This window comes from Panthera tigris, chromosome C2 (genome assembly GCF_018350195.1).
Source record: "Panthera tigris isolate Pti1 chromosome C2, P.tigris_Pti1_mat1.1, whole genome shotgun sequence".
NCBI lineage: Eukaryota > Metazoa > Chordata > Mammalia > Carnivora > Felidae > Panthera > Panthera tigris.
This window is the reverse complement of record NC_056668.1, coordinates 141,637,878-141,654,805: the sequence shown is the minus strand read 5'-3', so window position 1 is coordinate 141,654,805 and position 16,928 is coordinate 141,637,878. Positions and strand designations below refer to the sequence as shown.

Here is a 16,928-nt window from a genome sequence, read left to right as displayed (position 1 = left end):
AAAAATATATAGGGTAATCAAAAGCAGAGGAATTTGTTTTTAAATTAGTTCTCTTTTAATTAAAACAAACGATTTCTACCTATTGACAGAGGAAACCTCTAGACTTGGGATGCTTTCTGCTCTACTTGATTCACATGCTCATCAACAAGACTTGCTGACCATTGGTGTCGCCCATGCTATAAAAAGGATAAATGACAGGGCATGGAGTTTGTCACCTCTGATATAAACTTAGATTTGTTTTGTAGCAACCAGGAGTCAAATCCAGCTCAGCAAAATATGCTGTTTAATACGAGGAGCTGATTGGTTGCTGCCCCTGACTTGTCTTGACAACCTATAAAAAAAGAGAAGAGAGGAGGTATCAGAAGCTATATTTGTAACTTGATTAGTGAATTAAGAAGGAAGCCTAGCACTGAAGGGCCACTTCATTCAATGACCTTCACATCACAGCAGCGGCCCCTCTGACCCAGAGGGGGAGCTTTTGTAAAACTTATGTGTGTATTACAAATATTACATGACTTACTGGTGTTTCCAGTTTAACTCTCTCTAGAAATAGGGGTAAGCAATTGTTTTAAAATCAATATATTCCAGTAATTTTGCAACTAAAGGAAACCTCTTGAAATTGTAATTGCATTTTCCATTTGGAACTCTCCAGAGAAATGGAAACGCATTTTTCCGAGCCCTTGAGTTGATTTTCTGAAATCTAAATAGTTGGGGTGACTTAAATGAATGGAATCAAGGCAAGAAGATGTTAATATCATGAATCGTTTGTGGAACGTGTTCCAGTTAAGTACTCTTCATAACAAATCACCCCCGAACTTCTTGGCTTAAAATAACAACAATCTTTTATTAGCCTGAATCTGGAATTTGGACAGGGCTCGGGGAAGAAGGCTCACTTCTGGCCCACTCAGTGTCAGCTTAGGGCCACTGGAATCAGAAGTAGAGGATTCACTTCCCAAATGGTTCCATCACATGCCTGGCAGCGTGTGCTGGCTCTTGGCGTTCGACAGGAGCTGAGGCTCAGACCTCAGTTTCTCTCCATATGGGCGTTTCCATGTGCATCTTTCCCATATCTCCATAGTTCCTCATAGATTTCCTCACTTTATGCCATTTGGGTTTACAAAGAGAACCCGATAGGAGTCGGACCTTGCCTGGATAATGAAAATCTGAACATTATACAATCTAGTCTTCGAATGGCATTGCAAGTTTTAACCCAGAACTCACTGGGCAATGTACACTCGTGAATCTAGCTCATCATTTGGAAGACTTGGGTACATGGATCCGTTTTTCTTCCATTTACCGAGATCATTTGGAATGCAAAGTAGTGCACCCACCATGGGAAACAATATGGAGATTCCTCAAAAAATTAAAAATAGAACTATTATATGATCCAGCAATTCCACTTCTGGGTATTTATCCAGAGAAAACAAAATCACGATCTCAAAAATATGTCTGCACCCTCATGTTCATTGCAGCATTATTTACAACAGCCAAGACATGGAAACAACCTAAGTGTCTATTGATGGATGAATGGGTAATGAAAAATACATACACACAGACACACAGACACACACAGACACATACATAGACACACACACACACACACACACACACACACAAAATGCCACTATGGAATATTACTCAGCCATAAAAACGAAGGAAATCCTGCCTTTGTAATAACATGAATGGACCTTGAGGGCATTATGCTAAGTGAAAGAAACCAGAGAGAGAGAGACAAATACTGTGTGATTTCACTTCTATGTGGAATCTAAACCAAACCAAACCAAAACAAAACACCAAAAAAACCCAAAAAACAAAACTCTTCAATACAATGAACATATTGGTGGTTGCCAGAGGCAGAGGTTGGGGGAGATGGGAGAAATAGGTTCACTGTTTAATAAAAATAAAGGAATTAGAGGGCTGGCCATGTATAAATGCATAGTAATTTGTGTGTGTGTGTGTGTGTGTGTGTGTGTGTGTGTGTGTGTGTGTGTATTTAATGACTGGTCCACATAGTGAAGACCAAATTCCCTATCATGGTTTTTTCATAGGCCTCTGCCATTTAACTTTCTTTCCAGCTCTGTCAGCTTCTTTTATCTTCTCATGTTTATCCATCTTATCTTGGCTTTATGTAGACTCCTATTCAGGCTAGCTGTTGACAAGTTCACCTCTCCTAGTAGACTTATCATAGGGGGCTAAAGTTCCTTGAGAGCAGAGACTTTATTCCGATCAATTTATGCCCCCACAACTGTCAGTCGAGCCATGCAAGGAGTGGGTGCTTATACATGCTTATTGAAAAGATGAATAATTCAACACCCCTTGCCTTTCCAATTCAATCATTCTATCTCTAAAATGGCAATATTGCTCGTGAGCTGCTCCACAGGGGAGCTAATTAATTCTCTGAAACTGGAAAATGTTTTGAAGTTCCACAGTACTTTGGAAGCACTCAAGAACATTAATATGTGCAATAAAGACATTATTATTACTTCCCTGACACATAAATGGTGAATAATCCATTTTAATGTGTTTGTTTTGAATATACTCAACAAATTTGCAGGAAGTAATGTATTGTTGGCTCATTTCTACTAATGGACACCTTGTGTGGACTGAATAAGACGTGGCCTCTTCTGGCTCTATTGTTTGCTCATTTCTCCAGCTCTCAGAACGGCTATTATACATGTTTTCTGCCAGAAAGGTGCCCAGGATATGAGAATCAGCCTTCTTGGGGTTCCGTGTCTTGACAGGTCATATGAGTACCTATGGGATTCTAGGATTGCACTCTTAGTTCCCTAGCCATATAATTATTGTGGGAAGTGTCTTGTAGCTGAGAGATCCAATAGAGAATTCCTATCCCTAGGTGGAAATATCAGACTCTCTTCTTGGGCATTTTGGACAAGAAAACTGGGAAGACCGGGCTCATCTTTCTGATGACTAACATCGCAAGGTGTAACTCATAGGAGCCATGAGCAGGCATGATATCTGCCATGCAGAGAAAGCCACACTATACTGTGAGTGACAAAACTTCCACACAGGGACAAATGTGAGAGGCAGAGTGATTCCCTGTAGGGTCTGAGTCCCTGGTCAAGCTATTTGGAAGTCCAGCCATGTCTCTGCTCTCCCCTGTTTTTATTCATCCTCTTTTTTCAAGAAATCACCTTTTTGCTTAAACTAGCTCACATTTAGTTTCTGTCTCTTGGGACCAAAAAAAAAAAAGTCCAACTAATGCAACATCAAAGAAAGATTTGAGAAATGCTTCTCAGAATATGTTTGATTAAGGGTTGGAGAGAGTGTGCTTGGGGACACTTCGATATGAGGCTTATAGTTTGAGAAGTTAAAAGCCCGGTGACTAATATAAATTGAACCATATTTTTCCAGATAATAAAAATAGGATCTAACATGTAAAAGCAGGATCCCAGTGTTTTTGACTTACTGGAATGTAGGCTTCATGAGGGAGAAATCTGGATTCTTTACCACTGTTCACTGATGACTACAATAGAATGCTTCACATGCTAGATAATTCTGCACATTATTTAATAAATATTTGTGGAATGAATGAATGCATTTATTTGTTGCATATCTTCCTTAGTCCTAGTCGAAATATGGAAAATGACTCCTTATTGAATCCATACTACAAATCAGCCACTGTGCTCAGTGTCAACAAACATGTCATTGAGTTTATTACCTGACCTTGGAGCGGAGGTTGTGGGTGGGAAACGACTATGGATTCCGAGAACTTGTTCTAAGATGAGACAGTTTGTTCAAACAGTTTGCACGTAGATTCTATATGGTGGGGGTCAGGATTTGAACCCAGGAGCACCAGTCTCCAAAACTTGTGCTCTCTCTAACATACCACATTCACATATTAACATACAGGGCAGGGATCTCTTCCGGAGCAATAAACTAAAAGGGGACAGGGCTGGACTGGAATATTGCTTCATATATAACTCCAGCTCTAATGATCAAGGATTTAGTGAACACGGAATTAGTCCTCACTCTACAGACGAGTAAGTGCAGGTCTATAGGGCTGCATCCAGTACTCATCAGTCAGTATCTACTCAGAAAGTCTCATTTTCAGGATGGAAGCTCTCTTCTTGTTCCCCTGGTCTTCCCCTGGAAGAGTTAGAGGACTTACTCCTTACCCCCAAGACTGATGGGAGTTGATGGATAAATACCCTACACCTTCCACCTCTTTTGGTTTGACTCCAAGGCATGTTCCACACTGTCTCCAAGAGGTCCTCGATGTGACTGTGCCCCAATTACCCACAACACTAATTTGCTTAAAAGTATGCCCTTTATTGGTTTCCTTTCCTTCCATGTCTCACTTCCCTTCACCTCTCCCAGAACCTTCCAAACAAACTACTCAAACTCTCGCCTTTATCTCAAGGTTCTGCTTCTGGGCTCACCTGAGTTAAGGAGCTAAGTCATATCTCTGGCCCCTTTATCCTCATCCTGAAGGGAGACTGTCAGATTACCTGATTGATGAGTTTGAAAGAAGAAACTGAACATTATCTATTACTTCAACTCTTTTGAAGAGGGCAAGTTCATAGGACATGCATGTTTGGACTACCCTCTGCTGTGGGCTTAAAGGCTTGCCTTCGTGGGAAGGTCTTCAGTTAGCAACTGGATGCATAAGTCAGTTTATTCCAGGAGTGATGTATTAGGACACTCACCAGATCCTTACAGATCTAAAATCATGCTCTCCAAACAGCTTTATCAGCAATATTCACATGGTTCATAAAAGCCAAATGTGGAAACAACCCAAATAAGCATCAACTGATTAATGGATAGACAAAATATGTTTATGGAATATTATTTGGCCATTAAAAGGCATGAAATATTGAGACCTGCTATAGCACAGCTGGATCTTGAAAATGTGATGGTAAGTAAAACAATACAGTCACAAAATATCACATATAATATTATTCTATTTATATGCAATGCCTAGGATTTCTGCAGAGACATAAAATAGATTTGCCGTTGCTTAGGGCTTGGGCGTGTGGAGGGGAGTGGGGAAGGGAGGAGATAGCTGAACGGTGTAGGGTTTCTTTTTGAGGTGATAAAAATATTCTAAACATGACCAGAGTTATCCATATCTCTTAATATAGTAAAAACCATTGAAAGGTACACTTTAAATAGGTCAACTATATAGTATGTGAATTGCATCGGAACAAAGCTCTTGAAGTTAGGTCCACATTGTGATGTAAAATGTTAACATTAGGAGAGGCTGGGTAAAAGGTGTACGGGAATGGCCGGTCTGTACTATCTTGGCAATTCTTTTGCAAATGTAAACCTACTTTAAAATAAACAGTTTTTAAACTTGGGTCTAAACTTGGGAAGGTCTGAGCTTGGGAAGGGTCAAAACTTCTCTGACTCAGTTTCCCTACCTTAAGGGAGAACAATACTACAATATTCATCTCGTAAAGTGGTTATAAGAATTATACACTATCAATTGAGATAGTGTATATAACACTTACTTTGTCTGGCAGATAACCTCTCTCTCTTTCTAACTAACTAACATGGGGACCTAGGTGCATAAGGCAGAATCATCAGTGCATCTCAGGCATCCTGTTTCCCCCCACGATCTCCATTACCATCCTGTCTCCCTGTTACTTTTCAGATGTGAGATTTGCTTTGACAAGGTTTGGTCAGAGGTTAACATTTATAATAGTACAACTTAATAGGTATAACGAGCCAACTCAGTCTGTAATGCCAGAGATTTGGTGGTGGGGTTTGGCGGGGGGGGGGGGGTGAAGCTGGGTGACATTAACAATTGATGCCAAAGTGGCCCTCCTTAGCAATTAGTTGTTCTTGTTTCTTTTTGCCTCCCATCATAGCTATTTTTGTTATTGTTTGTGCTTTGTGAAATGGTATCGTTCCATCAGACCCACATGTAAGCCTCAAGTTGCTGATGCAGACTTTCCTTTCCTCCTTCTGTAGCACTTATGGAAGCCGGCACAATATTTCTGCTAGCTGGTCTGGAGTCAGTTCTGTATCTAATTATGGGGTTGATTTTCTTCTTTTGTATTAAGGTTTTCTCCACCCACTGGGGGTGTTAGGGATTTGACAAGGAAGCTTTCCCTATGGTCCCTGTTTCATTGTAAGAAGCCAAGGGCGTGGGGGAAATGCCCTTGTTGGAGTAGAGGTTGGGGTTTCAATCCTTTCTTTAAATTCAAGGGACAAAGGAAGCTTCAGGCAAGCCATTTATTTCCCCAGGCTTGAGAATTGGCCTAAATCATCTCTTCTGCAACTCTTAGTTCCTCTTAGGACTGACATTCTCCAAAACACAAGCATCTTCTTGAAGCTTACTGACAAGTAGTTGCCAAACACCAGAGGAGTGCTGATATGTTGTTAGCTAATATTATCTCTCATCTGTTTGTAGCATCTTGATGGGAAATCATCCCTGGGGAGCAGCCCTCTTCTGGAGTCTGCTCTGAGAACAGATTTAGAGATCGCAGGAAGAGGGGATTATGGAGAAAATGGATCCCTCCATCATGGACAGGGATGGTGTCATTCTGTTACGGTTCTGAAACAGATACAGACAAACCAACGGAAGGCTGGTCTCAGTGCCTGGAAAAGGAGTATTACATAAGTGCAATTTTACTTTCTGCGTTAATCTTTGCTGAGGTAATTGCTTTCATTCTATTTTCAGTGTGTTGTTGGCAATGCTGCGTGGCCTACTGACAGTTGTTCAATAAAAATAGAGATCATACCCGAGAGGAAAGGTGCAATATTCACACATGGCCAAAGTTCTTTGAGCCACACTACTCAATTCCTCAAGAGTTACACGGTGAGAGGCACTGCTAGCGAGTTGTACCAGGAATTAAGATTGAGTTACATTTATAGGTTGTTGGGTGTATCTGGCACGCACCTTTGGACATAAGGAGTCGTGCAACAATTTCAGCGAGGGGCGCGAAGGGGCGTAAAAGAAGCTCAAAGTCCTATTCTTCTCTCTACTCACCACATAGTCACCCTTGGCCTCCCTATGCATCATCAAATAGAACAAAGTTTACTCCCTCAATATCTTGCTAATGGTCCACACCACTCTGTCAAGGCCCCTCCACTGCTGGCTTGATTCAGAACATTATCATATCTCACCTGGGTACTCTATTACCCTCCGAAAAAGTCTAACTGTCCTCTGCTCTCAGCCCAGCAGCAGGAGCGATTCCCTAGTCTGCAATGTGTTGGTCACATACCTTGTTTAGAATTCTTCAGTGGTTCATAATAAAACCAGAACTTTATCACACAGCCCTATAAGTCTCATTATAATCTGTCTGCCTACTTCACTAGCCTCCCCCTCTGTGATTTCCTCTTCTTCTAGGGTCTAGCCAAGTTTAGCTGTTCATGGTTCCCCCAAATTCACTGCACTCTTGTGCTGCTTACTGGGATACTTCCCAGAAAGGATACCCCCAGGTTCTCCTTACCTTTTAGGTGTCTCTCACCAACATCCTCCCCAAATCACCTTTCCTAACTCACTAAGGACGATTTCCTTCCCATTTCCAATGCTCCCTACATACTGCCATATGGCTATAATCAAACTAGCATTTGCATGGTGAACTCAAGTGTGACCATCTAAAGGCTGAGACCATGTGTTGGATCTTCAACTCCCTAGCACCATACCAGACAAAAGGTGCTCAATAAATGTCTTAGGATGAGAAAGGAAAGAGCATTTTCTAAGCACCTAAGATACGACAGGCTCCGTGTTTGATTTGGGGGAGGTGCAGGACAGGAAGGGAAAGTAAGCAGCCTATGACTTACATCTGGGAGAGTGATAAAAATAATGAGAGGATGGGCAGAGATATTAATAATAATAAATCATGCATACCGAAAAGTCAAATAAGCCAGAAAGTCCTCAAGTCTTGGGTAAAATTTAATAAATCACGGAAAGGAAAGCAAACTAAGGGTAATATTAAGGAAATCAGAACTTTGACTCCAAATGACTCCCCCTCCCTCAGTGAATGAAAGGCCCCTGGAGTTCTCACCATTAAAGCCTCCTGGCATATTTGAGGATGGCCATGATAATCAAGCATCTAGCATAGGGGCTGGATTAGAAAATGTACATGTTCCATAACAGGGGAATCCTAGTAATCATTTCTCAATGATCTGTGGAGATATTGAAAGGAATTCTTAAGCAGATGGTTTTATACCTATAGAATTTAATCATAGGTCCCAGCAAAATCATTCTCTTATTCTCTGTAGCATTGAAGTCTGACTTTTAGTGGGTAGTGTTGGGAGGTGAAGCAGGACAAACAAGTAGCAGACAGGAAATTATAACGAAACTTGAAGACTATATTACGGAGTTAATATTTTATCAGGAACCACTAAAGAGTTTTGAACAAAGTATATCACAGTCACATTTGCAGGCTAGGAGTCTGACGCTGTATGCAGGATGGATGGGCGGTGTAGAGGGGTGGGGATAGGGAGAGCATTTAGGACTCTAGGACAATATTCAAGGTGAGAAATATCAGTGTTTAGAATCAAGACAATAGAAGGGTGGATGGGGAGACATGTGCCTCTAGAAGGAGACAATTCTAAGGTCTAAGTTAAGTCATCTAATGCTATCTAAGTGACACATTATATGATGGACTCCAATTTCCCCTTCCACGTGCTAACTCAGTGGGGTGTCCCTAGCCCATCAAGATTTCTATGGCCAACAGAACCCCAGCCCCACTGTGACAAGTGCAGTTGGCTGCCCAACCAACTTTCCCTCCCCACCATTCTTACAACAGAGCCCATACCTCACTGTGGGAGCTGCAAACCTGCTTTCCCAGCAGACTGTGCAGTGAAGGATTAACATCACACATGGCTGCAGTCACTGGAAACTAAGGGGAAGCTTGGTGCCAGGAATTTTTTAGTGAAGGCCTTTTTCCCTATAAAAAAAAGAATAACAAGAGGAGAAATATCCCTCTTCTTCTACGGATCATGCCCTTTGTCATGCCTGTGTGTGACGCCTAGAACTGTGGCAACCATCCTGAGACCATGAGAGAAAAGTGTGAAGACAGAAGCCATTATGTCAAGGATCGGAGAAGAAGAATGGAAAGAACCTGGTTCTTTATTGAAGTCATTTGAGCTTTTTAAACCCACCCTGAAACCACATGTCTCCAAACTTCTGTTATATGAAATAATACAAAGCCTAGTTTTAAAAGTTCTTGCTACTCAAAGGGTGGTCAGTGGACCAAGTCTCTCAATGTAAACTGGAACCTGTTATAACCAGAGAATTCTGTTGTAACCACAGGATCTTGGGCACTAGCCCAGAAAACCTGAATCAGAATCTGCATTTTAACCAGATCCCCAGTGTCAGTTTAAGCTCCTTTTCATTGAGTATTGTGTTACTTTCCTTGAAGCATCCTAATTAATATATCATTACATACAGCTCCCCCTATAACTAGAAGCAATTGTGTTTTGTCCTGTTATTCCACAATACTTGACCACCTCTCTGCCACAGCATGCCTTTTATTTTGTCATATATACGTAGTAGAGTTAGAACTATCTGTGGCAGTCTGATCGATACAACGTCATAAATTCCTTAAGAGAAGGCCCTATATCCTACTGGCCTTTCTACTCCCCCTTCTGCCCAGCATTAAACTCCGTGAAAGCAAATATTCAAGTATTTATTGAATGAAAGAATAAAAAGAGTAATAATTTCTTTGTAATTCTTCTTGCCAATGAGAATTTTAGAACCTCCAGTAGATAGACAAAATGGACTCAGAGGTATGCTCATGATCTGCCTCGGGCTATAAATGTATTTTGTTTTCTTATTCAACCATTTTTCCAGGTAGAGCCATGCTCAACAGAGCTCTTCAGAGGCAAAATGCTCCATAAATCTGGTTTTTTCCTCATGGTGGGCCACATCCTTGCCGTCTTTCTAAAGCTTAATTGCCTTATTGTCATTGGAATAATGGAAGTCATCCCAGGGTTGGCCCTGTCCAAGTCGCCAGATGCAGCCCTCTGGGGACCACTTTTTCCATATGCTGATTAATTTATAGCAATCAATGCCATAAATTAATCCACCATTTAGCATCGAACGTTGACCACTGAATATGGCCAGGAAAGAAATTCCTGGCCATCTAGAAATCAGGAAAAGCCAAAAAGAGGCAGGCATATTTAGCTGACTCTGCTTTCCTTAAAAGGCTCTGGCGGTGGCCAAGCTTAGAGAAGCTAGAAGGCAGGGATAAATATAGAAAATTGATTTATCTTTTTCATTTAATAAAAAGCATCCATAGATTCTATAAAGTAGAAACTCTGCATATAGGTCACCCAAATAGAGGACGCGCACGGGGAAGAGATTTTAGCCTTCTCACAACACATACAACAAATAGAGAGCCATGTGGTTTGACTTTCTGGTTTTTCCATGATTTTGTAAACACACCTTCACAGCCCACTGCATATCGGCATGCTGGCCTCCCCCCTCAATATCTGGCAAAACGGCAGTCACTGTAGGTGTAGTGAGCAAAACCCAAGACCTAAGGCAAAGAGGCTTAGGATCTGGTCCCAACTCCATACCAGTTAAAGGTAAGAGGTGAGCCTATCCCAGCCTGTTGGTGCAAATGAGTGCCATCCGTTTGATTATGGACACTCCTCAATCCCAAATTTTAGGGTGGATAAGAAAAACCATATACTTATTTAAGGGAAATAGTTTCACAAAATTCACGGAGGTTGTATGAGATCATTTAGAAGAGGTCGTACCAAATTTTTCCATCTGTTCCAACAATTTCATTTATTTACTGACAGCCCTAATTGGGCAAAGGAGGGGAAGACGTGATGTAGCAAAATAATCCCTAGCAGTGCCTGCCATAATTCAACATTGTCCACTGAAAGCTAAACTTTATTGGACCAAATTGCCCAATAAGGCCCACAGAAAACCACACATGGACAGCTGTGGTTTTAAGTCCCCAATTGACTTTGCAAATAGGAAAATTGCAGAAGCTATTTCAGAATCTGGGAATGCTTATTAGCAAATTTTGCCTGTTCAAATTATGGCCTAGATTGAGAAAATCAGTCTTATAATTGTTGGGGGCATTTTTTCACTCCCAGAAGAAAAACTAATTTTATGTTTATATTAATAAGATTTTTTGAGACACTGTTCATTTGAAATTGAGTGGAAGTTAATTCCCCAGAAAGGAGTAGGTTAACCAATTTATAGACTTACCAGTTTGGGTTAACAGACATCGTACTCATACTTCTGATAAATGCACAGCAAGAAACAGAGCCCTGAGCAGTTAGTGGCTTGCCCAAGGTCACTCAATTAGAGGCAGAGCTAGGACCACAGCCTCATTACCTCTTTTAGAGCAGTGGTACTCAACTGGTGGTAATTTTGCCCCCCTAAGAGACACTGAATAAGGTTTGGAAACATTTTTGGTTTCACACTAGGAAGAAAGTACTACTCACATCTAGTGAATCGGGCACAGGAATCCTAGTACACATCCTATAACGCACAAAATGGCTCCCCAGCATAGTAGTGATGAGGCTAAGAAACCCAGGGGTGCAAGTATCAATTAAATAATAAGGCTTGCATACACACACACACACACACACACACACATGCAAACACAGAAATGACCAGAAGATAAGATAGCTAGCTACATTACTTCTAATACTTCTTTATAAGCAAAACGGGAACAGAAATGACAACAGAAAACCTTCGACTTTTCCATAACTTCTCCTCTTTCACCCATCTTACTTCCAACACCAGCCCATCCTGCCAGCTCCTCTTTCAAACAATATTTCCAAAAGCAATGGCTTTGGGCCACCTCCACTGATACCTCCCAGACCTGCCACCATTCTCTTTCCCCGGGTCTACTTCAACAGCGTTCTCAATGATTTATCTTCAACCTTCCACCTGTCCAATCTGCTTTCTGCTCGGCAGTCACAGTAACCTTAACAAAGCAAACCTGATGGTGTCACTTCTTGACGTAAAGCTTAGTCTCCACTGGGACTAATTCCATACATAGCCCAGTGTGCTACTGGAAATAAGTAGGGACGTATGTTGGCTTGTCCTAGGAAGTGGGGAGCTACTAGCCTTTAGCACCTGGGGGGCGGAGGAAACGTATTGCCCCGTAACAGGAGGGCTGTGAAGAACTGACTCACCCAAACTGTTGAGCGCCTCTGGTAAGATCCTGTGGCCTCACTGCCTCACCTGCTCGACAGGTCACTCTCGGTGCTCTAGCCAGCGCACTTGCCATTGCTCGAAACTTCCAGGTGTGTTCCATTCTCAGGGATCTGTCACTAGCTGCTCCCTGCCTGAAAAACACCGCCCGGCATGTCCATAGGTCTCGTTCCCTTGCTTCATTCAGGTCTCCACTAAATTGTCATCTGATCAGAGAAACATCACATCATAATCTTATCCAACTTAGCATCCTCCTCACTAAGGTGAGGAGTTATTCTAATCGATAGGTCGATTAGAATAGGTCGACTTACCAAAGTCCGACACCATTGTATGATGTATATTTTTCAGTCTCTTCTGTTTCCTCTCTGTCTCCCCTTTAACAAGTGAGGTCCAAGAGGGCAGGAGTTTTTGTCTGTTTTGCTCCTCTTTGTATCTTCAAGAGCCTAGAACAGCACCTGGCACACAGAAGGCATTAGACAACATCTGAGAAATGAATAAATGAATGTATGTCTTTACTTAGCCAAAAACTATCCCTCTACAAATGTGTGATCAGAATAGAGAGAAAAATCATACATTTCCCCTTAATTTGATGGCTGTATATATTTTTAAAAACCTAACATTACTGGGGAAAAAAAAAACAAGCCTGCGTTCACCAAGGACTGCTTGGAAAATTATACTTAGGAAGCCGTCTTAACTGTTATTTTAACTATTTGGTCACCATAATCTGTCTTTGTGGACTGACTGGTATAAATAGGTTGAGCTATTTCTCAAGAACTTCAGGAATCACAGAAGAAAAAAGACCTATTCACATAAGATATCCTTGATAGCCTTATTAAGGGATGCAAAGATTCATGGGCTATTTTGTGCTGATGATCTTAAATGTATGAATTCAACAGGAATGGTGAAGTAGGAATCCCTCCCCACTAACTTTGATGGGAGCTGGGTGCCAGACAAAACCGCGATTGCCCTGAAGCCTAGTTTCCAGCCAAGAAACAAATGCTCCCCTCAGGGAGAAGGAGGAGTTTGGAGAGACAGTCCTTTGATGGGTAGGCAGAACTCGGCTTCCTCTCTCTGATCAGTTTCTGAGCTCTGACTAGCAACCCCCCCCCCCCCGCCCCCTCCCCGGGCTAAAGAACAACAGGAATGTAGCAAAGCAAGGAGGATGTTATAGGAGAAGTACCTACAATACTCATCACCATTTGAATTTGCTGACCCCGTGTGTTTTGGGTCATGTTCCATAGGCCCAGAGCCCCAGTGGGTATTTCTGTGTAAGTGATTTATTGGGTGCTCCTCTCAGGAGAAGGGCAATATAGGAAGCCAGACAAATTAGGGAAAGAAATCTAAGCAAGGATGTCATTTTTGGCTGGAATTTAGCTTCAGTCTGATCCCCTGGGCAGATGTGGAATACGAAGTGTACCAAGGAGTTGATCCTCCTGAGGCAAGGGGACCCGATTTTCATAACCCTTTGTCGGTCCGTCTTGGGCCTTGGAGTGCTCAACAGGGTGGGGCATGAGCCCCCTGGGGGCAGCTGTGCACCCTGGCCAGCCAACAATCACAGAGGCTGAGAGTGGGGTGCCCCTATCCCACGAGGGAGATTTAGATGAGACACCAAGAGCATTTGCTTTATGTCTGCCAGAGTCCAAAAGAGACATGAATCACAGTTAAAAAAAAAAAAAAAACAACCCAAAAGCACTTCTCCAAGTATCACTGCCTGGCACAGCATAATTCATAGTGGCCTTGAGAATCATGTCTGGCATCTTGAGTTCCCTTCGGAGGGAACTCTGCTAACGTAGGGCAATGTGGACACGGTATTTGCAATGCCGAATAACAAACATCTCCTTTTCTCCTTGAAATGTTCCAAGCATTTTACAAACAGCCATATTAATGAGTCTCAGACAACAGTGGAAGAGGTTAAGAAGAGATGTTAAAACGTTGAACTTCAGGATTTAAAACAGGAATTCATTTTATCAGCAACGTTGAGTAATCATCAACTGAAACCACTGCAGTGAGTCCTTTAGAAATGTTATTTGCATATATTTTCTTTTCACTTATTTTCCTTAAACCGACAAAAATACCTCCGAAGCAGCATGGTCTAGTCCAGGGTTCTCAATCTTAGCACTATTTACATGTGGGGACAGATCATTTGGGGTTGTTCGGTGCCTTTTAGGATGTCTACCAGCATCCCGGCCTCTACCTACTAGAGAAGTCAGTGGCACCACTGATCCCCCTCCAGACCCCACGAGGCCAAATGTGTCCTAGGGGCAAAATTGCCCTCCCCACCCCTCCCCCGGGGAGAACCATTGGTAAAGCCAAAGAGACTCGGGATAATAATCTTTGGAATCACAGGAGGGCCATAGACTATGTGTCTTGAGCTAGCTTTTTAAAAAAGTTATCGTAAATCTTGGTTTAATCATACGTGAAGGGAGGACAATACCTGGCTTACGGGACCTGCTATAATGATTTCAATGAAGCACAGCAGTGTGGCCTGGAACCCGCTACACTGGTCAGTATGTGTGTTGAGTTCTCGTCCCCCCACTTCCGGAGTAAAATACTTCCAAAAGTGCTCTGCATTCTCACGTAAAAAGTGAAGGAAGGAACACTTTGTACAAATTAGGACACAGAGTATGGTTGTGTTCCAAAGATCTGAGGTTGGTAGAGGAAAAACTAATTGGAAAAGATGTCATTCCCACTTGTCCCGTTCAGTTTTTACTGAATATTCTTTGGCGAAAGCATATTGGAGATTTAAATAGGCACTTACCATAACTAACCTTTTCTAGGGGGCGCCTGGATGGCTCATTGGGTTAAGCATCTGACTTCGGCTCAAGTCGTGATCTTGTGGTTTGCGACTCTGAGCTCCGCGTTGGGCTCTGTGCTGACAGCTCAGAGCCTGGAGCCTGCTGTGGATTCTGTGGGTGTCTCTCTCTCTGCGCCTCCCCAATCACACTCTGTCTCTCTCTCTCCTTCAAAATAAATAAACATTAAAGAAAATAATAACTAACCTTTTCTCGATGCTTGAATGTATACCAGATAGTATTCTAAGAACATTTTGTGGATTATCTACTAAATAGATACGAGCATATCTGCTCAATTCGTAGCTGAGAAGTAGGAGAAGAGAAAGATGAAGTGATTTCCCCAAAATAACAGCAAATGGTGGCTCTGGAATTTACACTGAAGAGGTCTGTTGGAAAGTGGAAGAGCCAGGTCAGCATCAACAAGGCCCGTTGGTGGTTTGAGAAGGGGATTGTGGCAAGAAGGGCGTCCATAATAAGTTGCCAACCCTTTGTTGACCTGTCTCTCAAGTCAGTCCCGCAGGCACACTTCTTCCTTAAATTAAGAACTTCGAGGCCCTAAGCATGGAAGGGTTGCTGCCACAAACCATATGCAATTCAAATTAAAATAATAAACAATATGACATTAGGAAACCCCAAGAAAGTACTCATTTTTCCCATGATGAATATCTTGATGTTTTTTTTTGAAGCATTTAATATCACATTTTTTGAAAAATATTTTCCCCATGTTTAGCTTGTCTGTTGTGGGTATAGTACTGATCACTCTGAGTTTCTTCATCCTCCTGCAAATGTTTCAATATTGAATCAGTGATCTTGACCTTGACCTTGGACTGGAACACTTCGCTTTACTCTCCTAACCTTGGTTAGACCCCTTCATTGCTACCCTCCACGTTCCTTTTGAGCTAGGGCAGACACCAGTAGAATTTGTTTTTAAAGGGCCAGATAGTAAATGTATTAGGCTGTGTGGGCCATGGGGTGGGTCTCAGTCACAGATAGTCAGTTCTGCCACTGTAGTTCAAAAGCAGCCATGGGGCGCCTGGGTGGCTCAGTCGATTAAGCGTCCAACTTCAGCTCAGGTCATGATCTTGAGGTTTGTGTGTTTGAACCCTGCATCGGGCTCTGTGCTGACAGCTCAGAGCCTGGAGCCTGCTTCGGATTGTGTCTCCCTCTCTCTCTGCCCTCCTCTGCTCATGCTCTGTCTCTCAAAAATAAATAAACGTTAAAAAAATTTTAGAAAAAGCAGCCACAGATAGTAAATAAACAAACTGACATGGCTCTGTTCCAGTAATGTTATACATACACACACACACACACATACACGAACACACACACACACACACACACACACACACACACACAAAAGCAATGGTCCAGATTTGGCCCAGGGGCCATAGTTTGCCAATCTCTGATTAAGGATCCTGTTTTGCAACATTGTGCAAAATTATATAATAAAAATAACAAGGCTTATGGGCAAAAATGGAATTAGGAGAACAATAGTCAAAAACTTCATCACATATGTGTCAAAATCACATAGAAAATGATGCCGACCTAATTCATGCAGTGTCACAATTTATACATGTTAAATGGTTAAGCAATACACACACAGTAGCACAAATGCTACAATAAATATTGAAAAATACCTGACGTTTGCCTGGAGAAAGATGCTTTGGAACCATCACACTTGGTGAGTGACTGTGAAGTGGTAGAAGGAGGGTCATGAGATGATTCAGAAAGTTGTAACACTAGACGTGGATAGGTGTAACTCCGGACACATGCGATTCAGCCCAAGGTAGCTGGTAGGAGGTTCCGGAAGATGGCGGCGTAGGAGGACGCGGGGCTCACAGCGCGTCCTGCCGATCACTTAGATTCCACCTACACCTGCCTAAAGAACCCAGAAAACTGCCAGAGGATTAGCAGAAGGGAGTCTCCGGAGTCAAGCGCAGACTAGAGGCCCACGGAAGAGGGTAGGAAGGGCGGCGAGGCGGTGCGCGCTCCACGGACTGGCGGGAGGGAGCCGGGGCGGAGGGGCGGCTTGCCGG

The 16,928-nt window shown here is 42.4% G+C and overlaps 1 long non-coding RNA gene across 1 annotated transcript; it reads right to left on the bottom strand.

The window, feature by feature from the left end:
• Positions 1 to 8,738: 8,738 nt before the first annotated feature.
• On the bottom strand, positions 8,739 to 14,930 carry LOC122230482. Its single transcript, XR_006207458.1, has 4 exons — positions 14,859 to 14,930; positions 12,412 to 12,555; positions 12,082 to 12,306; positions 8,739 to 8,864 (listed from the first exon to the last, which is right to left on the bottom strand). It is a non-coding gene; the product is annotated as an uncharacterized LOC122230482 (long non-coding RNA).
• Positions 14,931 to 16,928: the final 1,998 nt, after the last annotated feature.